Raw genomic sequence first — 20,863 nt, forward strand, 5'->3', positions numbered from 1 at the left:
GTTTATCAATCCGTGGGAGGCGTAGGATGAAGATGGTCTCTCTCAAGCAATCCTGCAATCAAATAACAAAGAGTCTCTTGTGTCCCCAACACACCCAATACAATGGTAAATTGTATAGCTGCACTAGTTTGGCGAAGAGATGGTTATACAAGTGTAATATGGATGGTAGACATAGTTTCTTGTAATCTGAAAATATAAAAACAGCAAGGTAACAAATATTAAACAACGAGCAAAAGGTTGTATAAATGCTTGGAAACAAGGCCTAGGGTCCATACTTTCACTAGAGAAAGTTCTCTCAACAATACTAACATAGTTGAATCATTTATAAATCCCTCATGTGCGACAAAGATTTCACTCCAAAGTCACAAATAGTGTAGAACAAACGGAAAAATTATTGTAGGGTACGAAACCACCTCAAAGTTATCTTTTCTAGTCAAACTTACAAGCTATCCCAATAAGTGTCACGAACAGCCCTAGAGTTCGTAATAAAATAATACCTTAAGATACACATCAACCAAAACCCTAATGTCACCTCGAACTTCAAAGAGTGCCCCAAAGTTTCTATCGGAAAGTCAAGACGAAAACATGTGCCAACCCCTATGCATAGATTCCCAAGATCATGGAACCCGCAAGTTGATCACCAAAACATACATCAAGTAGATCAATAGAACATCCCATTGTCAACACAGATATCCCATCGCAAGACATACATCAAGTCTTTTAAAATCCTTAAAGAATCAATCCGATAACTAAACTTCAAAGGGAAAACTCAATTCATCACAAGAGAAGATAGAGAGGGGGAAACTCCATATGATTCATCTATATTAATAAAGCTCGCGATACATCAAGATTGTGCCATCTCAATAACACAAGAGAGAGATCAAACACATAGCTACTAGTACATACCCTCAGCCCCGATGGTGAACTACTCCCTCCTCGTCATGGAGACTGCCGGGATGATGAAGATGGCCTCTGGTGATGGTTTCCCCCTCAGGCAGGGTGCCGGAACGGGCTCCTGATTAGTTTTTCGTGGCTCTGGAGGCTTGCGGCGGCAGAACTCCCAATCTAGGTTTCTTTCTAGGGTTTTAGTATTTATAGGAATTTTTGGCGTCGGTCTCATGTCAAGAAGGTTCCCGAGGAGGTCACAAGCCACAGAGGCGCGGCCTAGGGGGTGGTCGCACCCAGCAGGCTTGTGGCTTCCTCATCCATTTCTTGGCCCAGCTCTGGTGCTTCGGGGGTCTCTTTTCGTCCATAAAAAATCACCATAAAATTTTAGCCCATTCCGAGAACTTTTATTTCTGCACAAAAAATGACACCATGGTAGTTCTGCTGAAAACAGTGTTAGTCCGGCTTACTTCTAATAAAAGCGTACCAAAATCATATAGAATTATTGTAAACATGGCATGAATACTTCATAAATTATAGATACGTTGGAGACGTATCAGTCTTCATGAATGACGTGCTTATCGGGTTCACCGACATCAACTTGCGGGAGGCCTTTCTGTAATCGATCAAGCATTGATAGGTCATCCGCATCAGTAACCGCTTCTAGTTCCGACTCTGCTAGTTCTAGCTCACTGGTGATGCTGGATTCACTAGTGTCTATTTCCATGTTGTGGGGTGAAGTACAACGGTTCTTGAAATGTTCCTTCGAAAGACGTGTTTCCTGGAAGAATTCTCTGTCATATGTGTGTGGGTTAATGTGAGGTTCATAATCCTCTTCCTCTAGGGAAGGTGGTCTAGCATGTGGCGACACTTCATAAAAAATATCCCAACCTTTCAGATTCATATTAGTTTGTCAGGCCCACGGTAGATAGAAAAGTTGCATCGCCTGTTGAGCCATAATATAGACATCGGGAACATCTAAATGGGTGCTTTGATTGATTTCGACTAGTCCTATATGTTCGTGAGTCCTTCTAGTCTCCTTTGCCTGGAACCAATAGCATTTGAAGACTACGACGTTCGGTGGGTTTTCACCATAGAATTGAAGTTCATAAATTGCTTGAACTCTTCCGTAATACTTGGTACCTCCTTCGCCGATAGCAGAGACACCACAATTTGTAGATTTATGGTCACACATAGATAGCTCTTTGCCACACGTATGAAAGCGATACCCGTTGAAGTTGTATTTCCGAATTGAATGGACCTTATAGTCAAAACCATTAGCAGCTTGTCTCAATATAGCGTCCACAGACTCTGAATTAGCCTACAAGTTTAATATGAAATGATTGTTGCATTAGCCACAAATTAGACCAAAAAATGAAATGGTCCATTATTGATAATTACCGTTTGTTTGAACCAAGAGATGAAATCAGGATAGCCACCGCCATGCTTTGGCAGAAGCTCATACTCTTTGGCGGAATCAATTTGGATGACCTCTCCATCCGAATATTTCGTGACGTATCGACTATATCAATCATTCGGAAATAAAAACAGTTCAAAGGAATTAGAAGTGATGGAAAAATGTACCGAGAATTTACTCTATGTATGGCCGCACTTCTGTTAGGTTGTTGAAGATATAAAACAAAATGATCCGCCATTCTTCGACATCCAGCATTATTGGTTTCAAAGCACCGGCTGGTGCGAGCTTCCCTTTGAATAGGCTGAGGTTGGATCCACCTTTTTGGGGTCACCATCATTGTATCGAGGCTTCGAATTATGCAAATGACGATTTTTGGTTTCGTAATGTGCTGCCACGAAATTTGCCAGCTCCTCAGTAATGAATGCCTCGGTCATCGATGCTTCGATTTTATGTTTATTTTTTACATTTATCTCGAAGCGTCTTCTGCATCTTCTCAGTTGCAAAGCACCAACAATTTTGCATGGGCCCACCCAATCTTGCCTGGGTCGGGAGATGTAAAATCAAATGCTGCATTGGATGAAAGAAGCCCGGTGGAAAGATCTTCTCTAACTTGCAGAGAAACTCCAGCACCAACTCCTCCATGTCATCTACCATGCCAGGCGACTGTTCTTTCACACAAAGAAAACGGAAGAAATAGCTCAGCTCTGCCATTACTAGCCATTCATCCTTAGGTTTAAAGCCATGTAACATCACCGGTATTACCCGCTCAACCCATATGTGCCAATCAAGACTCTTGAGACCAAATATTTTCAATTTTTGAAGACTTTCTCCCTTCTTTAGATTCGGTCCATACCCATCGGGGAACATTAAGTGCATTTTGACCCCCAAGATAATTTTCTTCATATCTAGTCTTCCAAGATTGAACCAGGCCTTTGGCTTCGACAAGTAGTGCTTTCCTTTCAATTGTCTCATGTTTTGTAACGGTCTATGACATAGAGTCTCTTGATCGACTCTAGCCTTAGGATTATCCTTTGACATCCCCTCTATGTTGAACAATGTACCAAAATGTCCTCTCCGATATTCTTTTCAGTGTACATCATGTCAATGTTGTGTGGAAGAAGGAGGTCTTTGAAGTCAGGCAGATCCCACCAGCATGGCTTGTGAGTCTAGGCATGTTCTGAATTATTCCCCTTGAAATACCCTAGATGCTCTGGATCAGGCTCGAGAGCATTTAACTAATGCAGGATCTGTTGGCCTGTCAACATAGGTGGTGCCAAGGTTTTGGCAACTTTACCTTTGGTAAATTTCTTATTGTCTTTTCTGAACTGATGGTGAGGATCCACGATCTTTGAAAATATTTGTGTTGTAGATCAATGGCTCACGCGACAGTCACCCTAAATCTTAATACGTTCCTAGAGAAAGCTAAGTTGAAAGATGATGGAAGCAACTTTGTAGACTGGGCTCGTAATCTTAAGTTGCTCGTGCAAGCTGGGAAGAAGGATTATGTCCTTAATCCTGCGCTAGGAGATGAACCACCCGCCGTGGTTGACCAAGATGTTAAGAACGCTTGGTTAGCACGCAAGGAGGACTACTCAGTAGTTCAATGTGCAGCCTTGTATGGCCTAGAGCCGGGACTTCAACGTCGCTTTGAGCGTCATGGAGCATTTGAGATGTTCCAGGAGTTGAAGTTTATCTTTCAGAAGAACGCCCGGATCGAGAGGTATGAGACCTCCGATAAATTCTATGCTTGCAAGATGGAGGAGAATTCATCTGTCAGTGAACATGTGCTCAAAATGTCTGGGTACTCAAACCGTCTAGCTGAGCTGGGGATTGTACTCCTGCAAGAGGCTATCACTGACATAATTCTTCAATCACTGCCACCGAGCTATAAGAGGTTTGTGTTGAACTATAACATGCAAGGGATGAACAAGTCACCCGGCGAGTTATTCGCGATGCTGAAAGTTGCAGAGTCAGAAGTCCGTAAAGAGCATCAAGTGTTGATGGTGAATAAGACCAGGAAAGAAGGGTAATTCAAAGAAGAGCGGCAAGCCTGTTGCCAATCCGACGAAGAAACCCAAAGCTGGACCTAAGCTTGAAATGGAGTGTTATTATTGCAAGGGTATGGGTCAGTGGAAGCGCAACTACCCCAAGTATCTGGCTGATAAGAAGGCGGCCAAGGAAAAAATCAGGTATATTCGATATACATGTTATTGATGTGTACTTAACCAGCTCTCGTACTAGTGCCTGGGTATTCGATACCGGTTCTGTTGCTCATATTTGCAACTCGAAACATGAGCTGCGGAATAAGCGAAGGATGGCGAAGGATGAAATGACGATGCACGTGGGAAATGGTTCCAAGGTAGATGCAATTGCTATCGGCACAGTTTCACTTCAGTTACCATCAGGACTAGTTATGAACTTAAATAAATGTTATTTAGTGCCTGCGTTAAGCATGAACATTATATCTGGATCTTGTTTATTGCGAGACGGTTACTTGTTTAAGTGAGAGAATAATGGTTGTTCTATTTCTATGAGTAATATCTTTTATGGTCATGCACCCAATGTGAGAGGATTGTTCATATTGAATCTTGATAGCGATAGTACACATATACATAACATTGAGACCAAAAGAGTTAGAGTTAGCAATGACAGCACCATGTTTTTATGGCACTGCCGCTTAGGTCATATTGGTGTAAAGTGCATGAAGAAACTCCACACCGATGGACTTTTGGAGTCACTTGACTTTGATTCACTTGACACGTGCGAACCATGCCTCATGGGCAAGATGACTAAGACTCCATTCTCCGGAACAATGGAGCGTGCAAGTGACTTGTTGGAAATCATACATACCGATGTGTGCGGTCTGATGAGTGTGGAGGCGCGCGGCGGATATCGTTATTTTCTCACCTTCACTGACGATTTGAGTAGATATGGTTATGTCTACTTGATGAAGCACAAGTCTGAAATGTTTGAGAAGTTCAAGCAATTTCAGAGTGAAGTTGAAAATCATCATAACAAGAAGATCAAGTTCCTACGGTCTGATCGTGGGGGTGAATATTTGAGTTTCGAATTTGGTGCTCACTTAAGACAATGTGGAATTGTTTCATAGTTGACACCGCCTGGAACACCACAACGTAATGGTGTGTCCGAACGTCGTAATCATACTTTATTAGAGATGGTGCGATGTATGATGTCTCTTACCGATTTGCCGTTATCATTTTGGGATTATGCATTAGAGACAGCTGCATTCACTTTAAATTGGGCACCATCAAAATCCGTTGAGACGACACCATACTAACTGTGGTATGGCAAAAGACCAAAACTGTCGTTTCTTAAAGTTTGGGGATGTGATGCTTATGTCAAAAATCTTCAGCCTGAAAAGCTGAAACCCAAAGCGGAAAAGTGCGTCTTTATAAGTTACCCAAAAGACACAGTTGGGTATACCTTCTATCTCAAATCCGAGGGAAAAGTGTTTGTTGCTAAAAACAGAGCTTTTCTAGAGAAGGAGTTTCTCTCGAAAGAATTGAGTGGGAGGAATATAGAACTTGATGAGGTTGTCGAACCTCTTATCCCTCTAGATGGTCGCGCAGGGCAAGGGGAAACCCCTATTGCTGTTGTGCCGCTTGAGGAGCAAGTTGATGATCATAATCATGAAACTTCATATCAAGTTGCTATTGGACCTCGCAGGTCGACAAGATCACGTACTACTCGTAAGTGGTACAGTAATCGTGTCTTAACGATTATGGTGTTGGACAACAATGAACTTGCAAATTATGAAGAAGCAATGGTGGGCCCAAATTCCAACAAATGGTTGGAGGCCATGAAGTCCGAGATAGGATCCATGTACGAGAAAAAAGTGTGCACTTTGGAAGTACTACCTGCAGGCCGCAAGGCTATTCAGAACAAATGGATCTATAAGAAGAAGACGGACGCAGACGGTAATGTGACCGTTTATAAAGCTCGACTTGTGGCAAAGGGTTTTTCACAAGTTCAAGGAGTTGACTACGATGAGACTTTCTCACCGGTAGCGATGCTTAAGTCCGTCCGAATCATGTTAGCCATATCTACCTTTTATGATTATGAAATCTCGCAGATGGATGTCAAAATGGCGTTCCTTAACGGTTTTCTTAAGGAAGAGCTGTATATGATGCAACCCGAAGGTTTTGTCGATCCAAAGAAGGCTAACAAAGTATGAAAGCCCCAGCGATCTATTTATGGACTAGTGCAAGTATCTCAGAGTTGGAATAAGCGCTTTGATGAGGTGAACAAAGCTTTTGGGTTTATACAAGTGGTTGGAGAATCTTGTATTTACAAGAAAGTTAGTGGGGGCTCTGTGGCGTTTCTAATATTATATGTGGACGGCATATTGCTTATTGGAAATGACGTGGAGCTTTTGGGGAGCATAAAGGATTACTTGAATAAAAGTTCTCTATGAAGGACCTAGGAGAAGTTGTTTACATTCTAGGCATTAAGATCTATAGGGATAGATCGAGACGCGTGATAGGACTTTCACAAAGCACATACCTTGATAAAGTTTTGAAGAAGTTCAAAATGGATCAGTCCAAGAAAGGGTTCCTGCCAGTATTACAAGGTATAAAATTGAGTAAGACTGAGTGCCCAGCAACTGCGGAAGATAGAGAACAAATGAGTTCTGTCCCCTACGCTTCAGCCGTAGGTTCTATCATGTATGCAATGTTGTGCACTAGACCAGACGTCAGCTTGGCCATAAGTATGGCAGGCAGGTTTCAGAGTAAACCAGGAGTGGATCACTGGACGACGGTCAAGAATATTCTGAAGTACCTGAAAAGGACTAAGGGAATGTTTGTTGTGTATGGAGGTGACAAAGAGCTCGTCGTAAAAGGTTACGATGATGCAAGTTTTGACACCAATCCAGATGAATCTAAGTCGCAAACCGGATTCGTATTTATTCTTAATGGGGGTGCAGTAAGCTGGTGCAGTTCCAAGCAGAGCGTCGTAGCAGATTCTACATGTGAAGCGGAGTACATGGCTGTCTCGGAGGCAGCAAAGGAGTGTGTTTGGATGAAGCAGTTCATGACAAATCTTGGAGTTGTGCCAAGCGCACTAGATCCTTTAACTCTGTTATGTGACAACACTGATGCCATTGCCTGAGCAAAGGAACCAAGGTTTCACAAGAAGATCAGACACATCAAACGACACTTCAACCTCATCCGCGACTACGTCGAAGGAGAGGACGTGAATATTTGCAAAGTGCACACTGATACGTCTCCATCGTATCTACTTTTCCAAACTCTTTTGCCCTTTTTTGGACTCTAATTTCCATGGTGTTGTTTTTGCGCAAAAATAAAAGTTCTCAGAATGACATGGAAAATTACGAGAATTTTTCGTGGAATATATAAAAAATACTGGCGCAAGAATTACCTCAAGGGACGAAGCCAGGAGCCCACAACCCAGGAGGCACCCCCCTGGCCGTGCCTGGAGACTTGTGGGGCTCTCGTGGCTCCGCCGTGTCCAACTCCAGCTCTATATAGTCTCTCTCCCCTAGAAAAAATTAAGAGAGCAGAGTTCATCGCGTTTTACGACACGGAGCCGCCTCCACCACCTGTTCTTCCTCTGGAGGGCAGATCTGGAGTCCGTTCTAGGCTCCGGAGAGGGGAGATCGACGTCGTCGTCATCATCAACCATCCTTCATCGCCCATTCCATGATGCTCTTCATCGTTTGTGAGTAATCTCATCATAGGCTTGCTGGACGGTGATGGGTTGGATGAGATCTATCATCTAATCGAGTTAGTTTTGATGGGGATTGATCCCTAGTATCCACTATGTTTTGAGATTGATGTTGCTACTACTTTGCTATGCTTAATGCTTGTCACTACGGCCGAGTGCCATTATTTCAGATCTGAACCTATTATGTTTTCATCAATATATGTGTGTTCTTGATCCTATCTTGCAAGTTGTAGTCACCTACTATGTGTTATGACCCAGCAACCCCGGAGTGACAATAGTCGAAACCACTCCCGGAGATGACCATAGTATGAGGAGTTCATGTATTCACTAAGTGCTAATGCTTTGTTCCGGTTCTCTATTAAAAGGAGACGTTAATATCCCTTAGTTTCCATTAGGACCCTGATGCCACGGGAGGGATGGACAATAGATGTCATGCAAGTTCTTTGCCATAAGCACGTATGACTATATGCGGAATACATGCCTACATTACATTGATGAATTGGAGCTAGTTACATATCTCCCCATGTTATAACTGTTACATGATGAATGTCATCTGGCACAATTATCCATCACCGATCCAATGCGTAGGAGCTTTTCCTACTGATCCTTGCTATGTTACTTTACCGCTACTGCTGTCACTACTGCTACTGTTACCGCTACTGTTGTCACTACTGCTACTGTTACCGCTACTGCTGTCACTACTGCTACTGTTACCGCTGCTACTGTTGCTATCACACTACTTTGCTACTGAAACATTGCTGCAGATAATAAGTCTTTCAGGTGTGTTTGAATTGATAACTCAACTACTAATACTCAAGAATATTCTTTTGCTTCCCCTTGTGTCGAATCAACAAATTTGGGTTGAATACTCTACCCTCAAAAATAGTTGCGATCCCCTATACTTGTGGGTTATCAAGACTATTTTCTGGCGCCGTTGCCGGCGAGCCCTAGCTCTATTCTCTGGCTCACTTGGTATTTACTTCTGTTGATCGCTATGAGGAATCCAAGAGATCCAAAAACTGAAGTCTTGCCCTCAACTATGAGGACATGTAAGGAACTGCCATCTAGCTCTGCACTTGATTCACCTTCTGTTATGCGTAAGTTTGCGACACCACCACCTACTAGAAATTCTTATGTGTCGCCCGTGCTTGATGATGCTACTTCTGTTATCGATGATGCTTTGCTTGATACTGCTTTACTAACTGGGTGCATTCCTTGATGCACAAATTGCTAGAGTTGCTGCTGAATGTGATGATACTTCTGAAACTGGTGAAATTATTGAAGTAGAACCTGTTGTTTCACCTATTAGAACTAGCTCTCCTAGATATGAATTGCCTGATATACCACAGGGTTATGTTATGGAGGGAGAGGTAGCTGAAGACTTTCTTCCTTGTAAGGATAGCTATGATCTTGAGAATTTATTGCACAAGTGGAAAGAAAAATCTTTGAACGCTAGAATGAAATACGATCCTAAGTTTTCTACTTCGCCTATCTTTGTGACTGATAAGAATTATGAATTGTCTGTCGATCCTGAGTTAATCACTTTGGTTGAATCTGATCCTTTTCATGGTTATGAGTCTGAAACGGTTGTAGCACATCTTACTAAGCTGAATGATATAGCCACCCTATTCACGAGTGAGGAAAACATTCGCCATTACTATATCCTTAAGTTGTTTCCTTTCTCGCTAAAGGGTGATGCTAAGACTTGGTTTACTTCTCTTGCTCCTGGTTCTGTGCGTAGTCCCCAGGATATGATCTACTACTTCTCTGAGAAATATTTTCCTGTCCATAAGAAACATGCTGCCTTGCAGGATATATATAACTTTGTGCAAGTTGAAGAAGAGAGTCTCCCACAAGCTTGGGGAGGCTTGTCCAATTAGTGAATGCTTTGCCTGATCACCCTCTTGAGAAAAATGAAATACTTGATATCTTTTATAATGGACTAACCGATGCTTCTAGGGACCACCTAGATAGTTGTGTTGGTTGTGTATTCAGGGAACAAACAGTGGAACAATCTGAAATTCTATTGAATAATATCTTGAGCAATGATAATGCTTGGACTATTCCCGAACCACCTCTGAAGCCAACTCCGAAGAAAAGAGGTATTCTATTCCTCAGTCCTGAAGATATGCAAGAAGCCAAGAAATCTATGCAAGAGAAAGGCATTAAATCTGAAGATGTTAAGAATCTACCACCTATCGAAGAGATACATGGTCTTGATAACCCGACACAGGTAGTAGAGGTAAATTCTCGTCGTAGATTCAATGAGAGTGATATTGCTTTTGATAAACCTGCTAGCTTATGCTTAGATGAATTTGATAACTTCGTTGCCAAACAACAAAGTTTCAATGATTATGTTAGCAGACAATTGGAACAAAATGCTCGCATGATTAATCATTTAAGTGGTTGTGTGGATAGAAGTGTCAATGATCTTAAGATCTTGAGTAAACATGCCTCTATGGTCACTACTCAAGTAGAACAAGTACTTAAGGCTCAAAATGACTTTCTCAATGAGTTGAATGAAAATTCTGTTAGAGTCGTCACTAGAGGTGGTAGTGTGACTCAGGAACCTTTGTATCTTGAGGGCCATCCTAAGAGAATTGAGCAAGATTCTCATGGAGTTAGCATTGATGCACCTAGTCATCCTAGTAATAGGAAGAAAAAGAAAGATGATAGGAACTTGCATGCTAGCAAACCTCCTGCTGTTAGACCTGAGAATCCAATTCATATCTCTTCTTCTGATGCCGAAACACAATCTGGTGATGAACATGAGCCTGGTGATTATATCGATAGTGGTGTTCATGTTGATGCTCAACCTAGTAATGATAAGGATATGGAGATTGAACCTAGTGTTTATCTTGAAAACCCACAACCTAAGAACAAGAGATATGATAAGAACGACTTTATTGCTAGGAAGCATGGTAAAGAAGGAGAACCATGGGATCAGAAACCCATGCCCTTTCCTCCCAAACCATCCAAGAAAAAGGATGATGAGGCTTTTGAGCGCTTTGTTGAAATGATTAGACCTGTCTTTCTGCAAATGTGTTTGACGGATATGCTCAAAATGTCTCCTTATGCTAAGTACATGAAAGATATTGTGACTAATAAAAGGAAGATACTTGAGGTTGAGATGTCCACCATGCTTGCTAATTACACCTTCAAGGGTGGAACTCCTAAGAAACTAGGTGATCCCGGAGTGCCCACTATACCTTGCTCAATTAAAGGGAATTATGTTAGAACTGCTTTATACGATCTTGGAGCTGGTGTAAGTGTTATGCCTCTCTCTCTTTATCGTAGACTTGAATTAGCTAAGTTGACACCCACTAAAATGTCTTTGCAAATGGCCGACAGATCAACTACTTTTCCTATAGGCATTTCCGAGGATGTGCCTGTTGTGGTTGCTAACGTTACTATCTTAACGGACTTTGTTATTTTGGATATTCCCGAGGATGATGTCATGGCGGTCATCCTTGGAAGACCCTTTTTAAACACTGGAGGGGCTGTTATTGATTGCAACAAAGGCAATGTTACTTTCCATGTTAATGGTAATGAGCACACGGTGCACTTTCCAAAGAAACAATATCGAGTACATTACATCAATGCTATTGAAAAAACTTCATCAATTCTTATTGGGAGCTTTGAATGCCCTATACCTACTGTCAAGATGAAGTATGATTTACTTGTTGGGTACATGCACATCCCCATTGAGGGAACCTAGTGATTATTCGAAAATTCTCCGGTTTTATGCGATTCAAAAAAAGTTTGTCAAGGAGACTTGATCAACCTCATTGACGGATTTCTTTTCATGACCATGAGATGGATGAATCTAGGAGTCACAACCCTGTGTTCCCAACTTTTACTTTCTGTTGCTTAGAAAAAATGATAAATTTAGCTTTATTTTCCTGTTTTCTCCTTTTTCCGTCCCTTAGAAAAGTGTCCCAAAAATAAAAGTTCTTCAAATGCCCTGAAATTCAAGTATCATTTTTTCTGGAATTTTTGAAAAATTCTGTGATAGAGAGCTAGTCAGGGGATGCACCAGTGGGCCACAAGCCCAGGAGGCGCGGCAACCCCCCTGGCCGCGCCTGGCAAGCTTGTGGGCCCCACGTGGCCCCCTCCACTTATTCCGGCTCCCATCTCCTTCTCCTACCTCCAGAAAAAATCATTCCATGGCTCAAACCCGTGTTCTTGCTCTTATTGCTGCGTTTTTCGATCTCCTTGTGCAAAGCCCCATTCACCAAACTGTTTTGGGGGAATTGTTCCTTGGTATGTGACTCCTCCATTGGTCGAATTAGTTTTTGCTCTAGTGCTTTATTCATTGCATATTTTTGCTGCCTTGGTGACCCTGTTCTTGAGCTTTGCATGTTAATTTTAGTTGGTCCCAAGTAGTTTTGATGCATGATATGGCCTCTAGGCACTTGTACCTTGTTCACTTTTCTCTTGAGTCACTAAAAATTTCAAAAAAGAAAGATGTTCAGGAGAAACTATCATGGTGGTTCCTCAAGCAAAAGGGGTCCCCGTCTCTTGATTCGGGAGCCCGATCCTTATCAGCCGAGGAACGCACAAGTACAACCATGTGAATGGCCTTCCGATGAATTCATGATTGATGCAGGTTTCAAGGACGATTTTGATACATTTGTTCACAATGCCAGGCTCGAATAATTCATCTCCAACAAATGCAAACAGTATACTACACTCACTGCCTCTTTTGTTCGTAGATTCAAATTTTCAGTTGGCTGTGACGCATCCATACTGTTTGATCTTTTTGACAAATCGTATAGCATGGATTTAGAGGATTTTAATAGAATTTTCAAGGTACCTGATTGGGTACTCTCAATGATCCTCCTAAGTCTTCGGTTAGTGATTTCATCTCTAGTATAAATGTTGGAGAAACTAGAGATATTACGCAGGCTACCATGGGGAGCATTCATTTTCCTCCCTTACATTACTTTTCCCTCTTCATAGGTAGATGCATTAATGGCAAGATTGAGCATTGTCACCTCTGCGCACCTGACCTTAGTATTCTTAAGAGCGTAGTAACGGGTGATAGAAGTTTCAACATGGGAGCTATAATCACGAGGAGGATAAATAATAATGCTAACGAAGGGGATTTCTTTGGTGGGATCTATGTCACTCGCATAGCAAATTTTCTTGGAGTACCCATCCGTGAAGGAGATCCCCCGCTCCATACAGCTTTCCTTGATCGTGCCGCTATGACACGTTATCAGTTGCTTGAGAGGGATAATGAATCCCTCCTATACCGGTTAATATTTAACCGCCAGCGTGTTTTCAATATTACCCTTCCTGTTCCTACCTTCTTTGACTTTCAGGTAAAACAGAGATATTACATAACCAGAGGAGAGGCAGAGGAGTATGATAGGGAGGCAAAGGCTGCTCGCCTCCGTAAGGCAACTATTCACGCGGTAGCTGCCGCGTTCCCGTACAACCCCCATTATGATTTTGGATATCGCCCGGACCAGCCGTGGGAGTAGACCCACTTAGGCCAAAATCCTAAGCTTGGGGGAGTACATGTTTCTCACCGACTTTATATTCATGCTCACGCTTTCAGCTTGTTAGTCGGTGTTCACACCTTGCCACTGTATCATCATGCTAGTTTATTTCTTTTTCTCGCTTTCTTCTCGTATGTTTGTTTAGATTGAGAAAAAGAAAAAATAGTTGTAAGTTTACTTTCTAGCTTTCTTAGTGGTGTTTAAAAAGAAAACCCAAAAAGATTTTTCCCGTTCTTCTTTTGCTTGTTGGGAGCTTTCCCGTGTAAATAGTTTTCTTTTTCTTTGGGTCAAGGTAGAAGACCATGGTTAAAATGTTTAGTGGCTCTCACATGCATATTGTTTATCCGTCAAAGAGCCATATTACTTTGTCTTCTCCTTTGTGTTTGCCTGCAGATTCCAGCTTAGTCCAATGCACGAACACTCTCATTATGATTCACATCATTCGGTCGTGCAAGTGAAAGGCAATAATGACGATATATGATGAAGTGACCGAGCCTGGAAAAACTGGTACGAACTCGAGCTATTTTGTTTTTGTAAATATGACTAGCTCATCGTTCCTAATTCAACTTTGTTATGAGAGAAACATGTTTGCAATGACAACTTAGAGATCATAGTTTCTCATGCCATGCTTAATTAGCTAGGAGCTTATAATGGTTTGTCTTGATTGCCAACATGAATTCCAAGTTGATTAGGATGCAGTATGATAGGATGGTATGCTCCTTTGAATGATTCAAGTGGCTTGACTTGGCGCATGTTTACACTTGTAGTTGAAACAAAATTAACATAGCCTCTATGATATTCATGTTTATGGTGATTTATGTCCTACTCATGCTTGCACTCAAAGTTGGTTAACTTCAATGCTTATTGATGACTGTTGTCGCTCTCTAGTTGGTCGCTTCCCAGTCTTTTGCTAGCCTTCACTTGTACTAAGCGGGAATACTGCTTGTGCATCTGCTTCCATAAACCCAAAGTTGTTCCATATGAGTCCACCATACCGACCTATATGTGGTATCTACCTGCCGTTCCAAGTAAATTTGCATGTGCCACTCTCTAAATCTTCAAGTAATAATCTGTTTTGAATGCCCGAACTGCTCATGTGGTGACAAGGGGCGGTCAGTACCTTCCATGCTAGGCGTGTTATCCTTGATACATCTTTATTCACTATCACTCATGAGAAAGGGGCCGGTAATTGGTATGCCCAGTTCCATGCTCAAATCGAAAAGATAATTGCAAACAAAACTCCCCCTGGATTGTTGTTGGTATGGACGTTACCCGAGGATTCGGCTAGTCGTGGAGTGTGATTGATCGGTGGTGGGGGAGTCAAAACTTTACTTTTCTGTTTGGGAACCGCCTATAGTATGTGTAGCATGGAAGATGGAGAAAACTCTTGGTCATTGCATTGACAATGAGAGCATCTACCACCCAAAATTATTTATCTCTCTTTTAAAAGCTTGAGCTCTGGCACCTCTGCAAATCAATGCTTCCCTCTACGAAGGGCCTATCTATTTATGTTTCTGTTGAATCATCCTCTTCTTTTAAAAGCACCAGTTAGAGAGCACCTCCGTCATTTTTATGTTTTGCTATTAATTGTTATTGAGTATGACTGTGATTGGATCTTCTTTGCCATAAATTACAATGTTCAGTCAGCCCTTGGTCTTTGAAGGTGCTCTGCATTTATGTTTTGCAGTCTCAGAAAGAGCTAGCGAGATACCATCTGTTTATATTGCTTCATGATTGGTTTCATTGAAGTGTTGACATTTGAGACTTACTATTATTGCTCGCTAGTTGATTTTGGCATTGATATGAGTTTACCATGAGACCTAAATGTCATTGCTTATGTGGTTAGCTTATGATCATGCTGAAAATCTGAATGTGAGTTAGACATAATTACAACAACAAGATCAAACAGAGTTCGTATTTTTTTCTTTTGTCTCTTTCAGTCTGTCAACTGAATTGCTTGAGGACAAGAAGCTTGGGGGAGTTGATACGTCTCCATCGTATCTACTTTTCCAAACTCTTTTGCCCTTGTTTTGGACTCTAATTTGCATGATTTGAATGGAACTAACCCGAACTCACGCTGTTTTCAGCAGAATTGCCATGGTGTTGTTTGTTGCGCAGAAATAAAAGTTCTTGGAATGACCTAGAAATTTACGAGGATTTTCTGTGGAATATATAAAAAATAGTGTCACAAGAATTACTTGGAGGGACGGAGCCAGGAGCCCACAAGCCGAGGAGGCGTGGCTCCCCCCTGGCAGCGCCTGGCAGGCTTGTGGGGCCCTCATGGCTCCGCCGCCTCCAACTCCAACTCTATATAGTCTCTCTCGCCTAGAAAAAATTAAGAGAGAAGAGTTCATCGCGTTTTACGACATGGAGCCACCGCCACCACCCGTTCTTCCTCTGGAGGGCAGATCTGGAGTCCGTTCTGGGCTCCGCAGAGGGGAGATCGATGCCGTCGTCATCATCAACCATCCTTCATCGCCAATTCCATGATGCTCTTCACTGTTTGTGAGTAATCTCATCGTAGGCTTGCTGGACGGTGATGGGTTGGATGAGATCTATCATGTAATCAAGTTAGTTTTGATAGGGATTGATCCCTAGTATCCACTATTTTCTGAGATTGATGTTGCTACTGCTTTGCTATGCTTAATGCTTGTCACTAGGGCCCGAGTGCCATTATTTCAGATCAGAACCTATTATGTTTTCATCAATATATGTGTGTTCTTGATCATATCTTGCAAGTTGTAGTCACCTACTATGTGTTATGACCCAGCAACCCCGGAGTGACCATAGTCGGAACCACTCCCGGAGATGACCATAGTATGAGGAGTTCATGTATTCACTAAGTGCTAATGCTTTGTCTCGGTTCTCTATTAAAAGGAGACGTTAATATCCCTTAGTTTCCATTAGGACCCCGCTGCCACGGGAGGGATGGACAATAGTTGTCATGCAAGTTCTTTTCGATAAGCACGTATGACTATATACAGAATACATGCCTACATTACATTGACGAACTCGAGCTAGTTACATATTGTTGGAAATATGCCCTAGAGGCAATAATAAATTAGTTATTATTATATTTCTTAATTCATGATAATCGTTTATTATCCATGCTATAATTGTATTGATTGGAAACACAATACTTGTGTGGATACATAGACAAAACACTGTCCCTAGTAAGCCTCTAGTTGACTAGCTCGTTGATCAAAGATGGTCAAGGTTTCCTGGCCATAGGAAAGTGTTGTCAGTTGATAACGGGATCACATCATTAGGAGAATCATGTGATGGACTAGACCCAAACTAATAGACGTAGCATGTTGATCGTGTCATTTTGTTGCTACTGTTTTCTGCGTGTCAAGTATTTGTTCCTATGACCATGAGATCATATAACTCACGGACACCGGAGGAATGCTTTCTGTGTATCAAACGTTGCAACGTAACTGGGTGACTATAAAGATGCTCTACAGGTATCTCCGAAGGTGTTCGTTGAGTTAGTATGGATCAAGACTGGGATTTGTCACTCCGTGTGACGGAGAGGTATCTCGGGGCCCACTCGGTAATACAACATCACACACAAGCCTTGCAAGCAATGTGACTTAGTGTAAGTTACGGGATCTTGTATTACGGAACGAGTAAAGAGACTTGCCGGTAAACGAGATTGAAATAGGTATGCGGATACTGACGATCGAATCTCGGGCAAGTAACATACCGAAGGACAAAGGGAATGACATACGGGATTATACGAATCCTTGGCACTGAGGTTCAAACGATAAGATCTTCGTAGAATATGTAGGATCCAATATGGGCATCCAGGTCCCGCTATTGGATATTGACCGAGGAGTCTCTCGGGTCATGTCTACATAGTTCTCGAACCCGCAGGGTCTGCACACTTAAGGTTAGACGTTGTTTTATGCGTATTTGAGTTATATGGTTGGTTACCGAATGTTGTTCGGAGTCCCGGATGAGATCACGGACGTCACGAGGGTTTCCGGAATGGTCCGGAAACGAAGATTGATATATAAGATGACCTCATTTGATTACCGGAAGGTTTTCGGAGTTACCGGGAATGTACCGGGAATGACGAATGGGTTCCGGGAGTTCACCGGGGGGCAACCCACCCCGGGGAAGCCCATAGGCCTTGGGGAGACACACCAGCCCTTAGTGGGCTGGTGGGACAGCCCACAAGTGCTCTATGCGCCAAGAGAAGAAAAATCAAGAGAAAAAAAGGGAGGAGGTGGGAAGGGAGGAGGACTCCCTCCCACCAAACCTAGTCCAACTCGGTTTGGGGGGGGAGAGGCCTCCCCCTTGGACTCGGCCGACCCCCTTGGGGCTCCTTGAGCCCCAAGGCAAGGTCCCCTCCCTCCCACCTATATATACGGAGGTTTTAGGGCTGATTTGAGACGACTTTTCCACGGCAGCCCGTCCACATACCTCCACGGTTTTTCCTCTAGATCATGTTTCTGTGGAGCTCGGGCGGAGCCCTGCTGAGACAAGGTCATCACCAACCTCCGGAGCGCCGTCACGCTGCCGGAGAACTCTTCTACCTATCCGTCTCTCTTGCTGGATAAAGAAGGCCGAGATCATCGTCGAGCAGTACTTGTGCTGAACGCGGAGGTGCCGTCCGTTCGGTACTAGATCGTGGGACTGATCGCGGGATTGTTCGCGGGGCAGATCGAGGGACGTGAGGACGTTCCACTACATCAACCGTGTTCACTAACGCTTCTGCTGTACGATCTACAAGGGTACGTAGATCACTCATCCCCTCTCGTAGATGGACATCACCATGATAGGTCTTCGTGCGCGTAGGAAAATTTTTGTTTCCCATGCGACGTTCCCCAACACATATCTCCCCATGTTATAACTATTACATGATGAATGTCATCCGGCATAATTATCCATCACCGATCCAATGCCTACGAGATTTTCCTACTGGTCCTTGCTACGTTACTTTACCGCTACTGCTGTCACTACTGCTACTGTTACCGCTACTGTTGTCACTACTGCTACTGTTACCGCTGCTATTGGTGCTATCACACTACTTTGCTACTGAAACTTTTCTGCAGATACTAAGTCTTTCAGGTGTGGTTGAATTGACAACTCAACTGCTAATACTCGAGAATATTCTTTTGCTTCCCCTTGTGTCGAAACAACAAATTTGGTTGAATACTCTACCCTCGAAAATTGTTGCGATCCCCTATACTTGTGGGTTATCACACACGGATCTGAATGTAGCAGACCCGATGACTAAACCTCTTCCACGGGCAAAACATGATCAACAACAGAACTATATGGGTGTTCGATTTATTACAATGTAAATCGCATGGCGATGTGAGGACTAGATTATTGACTCTAGTGCAAGTGGGAGACTCCTGGAAATATGCCCTAGAGGCAATGATAAATAGTTATTCTTATATTTCCTGTTTAAAGATAATCGTTTATTATCCATGCTATAATTGTATTGAATGAAAACATAGATACATGTGTGGATACATGGACAAAACAATGTCCCTAGCAAGCCTATAGTTGGCTAGCCAGTTGATCAAGGATAGTCAAGGTTTTCTGACTATGTGCAAAGTGTTGTTGCTTGATAACTGGATCACATCATTAGGAGAATCACGTGATGGACTAGACCCAAACTATGAACATAGCATATTGATCGTGTCGTTTTATTGCTATAGTTTTCTGCGTGTCAAGTATTTGTTCCCATGACCATGAGATCATATAACTCACTGGCACCGGAGGAATGCCTTGTGTGCATCAAACGTCACAACGTAACTGGGTGACTATAAAGGTGCTCTATGATACGTCCATTTTGCATGATGCTTTTATGTTGATATTTATCGCTTTATTGGCTGTTATTACACTTTACGATACAATACTTATGGGCTGTTATTTTATAAGGTTTACATGAAGAGGGAGAATGTCGGCAGCTGGAATTCTGGTCTGAAAAAGGAGCAAGTTTGAGATACCTATTCTGCGCAACTCCAAAAGCCGTGAAAATCAACAAGGAATTATCTTGGATTTTATAAAAAATACTGGGCCCAAGAAGTACCGAAGGGGAGCCACCAGGAAGCCACAAGGCTGCCAGGCACGGCCTACCCCCCCTGGCCACGCCTCGGTGGCTTGTGGGCCCCCTGTTGCCCCTCCGGCTCCCATCTTCTGCTATAAGGAGGGTTTCGTTCCAGAAAAAATCAGGAGGAGGCTTTCGGGAGGAGACGCCGCCGCCACGAGGCGGAACTTGAGCAGAACTAATCTAGAGCTCCGGCAGGGCCGTCCTACCGGGGAAACTTCCCTCCTGAAGGGGGAATCGTCGCCATCGTCATCACCAACACTCCTCTCATCGGAGGGGACTCATCTCCATCAACATCTTCATCAGCACCATCTCATCTCCAAACCCTAGTTCATCTCTTGTAACCTATCTCCATCTCGCGACTCTGATTGGTACTTTTAAGGTTGCTAGTAGGGTTAATTACTCTTTGTAGTTGATTCTAGTTGGATTACTTGGTGGAAGATTATATGTTTAGATCCTTAATACTATTCGGTACCTCTCTGATCATGAACATAATTATGCTTTGTGAGTAGTCACTATTGTTCTTGAGGACATGGGATAAGTCTTGCTATAAGTAGTCATGTGAATTTGGTATTCATTCGATATTTTGATGCGTTGTATGTTGTCTTTCCTCTAGTGGTGTTATGTGAACGTCGACTACATAACACTTCACCATTACTTGGGCCTAGAGGAAGGCATTGGGAAGTAATAAGTAGATGATGGGTTGCTAGAGTGACAGAAGCTTAAACCCTAGTTTATGTGTTGCTTCATAAGGGGCTGATTTGGATCCACTAGTTTAATATTATGGTTAGACTTTGTCTTAATTCTTCTTTCGTAGTTGCGGATGCTTGCGAGAGGGGTTAATCATAAGTGGGATGTTTGTCCAAGTAAGGGAAACACCCAACCACCGGTCCACCCACATATCAAACTATCAAAGTAGCAAACGCAAATCATATGAACTTGATGAAAACTAGCTTGACAGAAATTCCCATGTGTCCTTGGGAGCACTTCACCTCATATAAGAGTTCGTCCAGGCTTGCCCCTTGCTACAAAAGGGATTGGGCCATCTTGCTGCACCTTTGTTACTGTTGTTACTTTCTACTTGTTACGAATTATCTTATCACACAACTATCTGTTACCGATAATTTCAGTGCTTGCAGAGAATACATTACTGAAAACCACTTGTCAGTTCCTTCTGCTCCTCGTTGGGTTCGACCCTCTTACTTATCGAAAGGACTATGATAGATCCCCTACACTTGTGGGTCATCAAGACTCTTTTCTAGCGCTGTTGCCGGGGAGTGA

Source organism: Hordeum vulgare, chromosome 1H (genome assembly GCF_904849725.1).
Source record: "Hordeum vulgare subsp. vulgare chromosome 1H, MorexV3_pseudomolecules_assembly, whole genome shotgun sequence".
NCBI lineage: Eukaryota > Viridiplantae > Streptophyta > Magnoliopsida > Poales > Poaceae > Hordeum > Hordeum vulgare.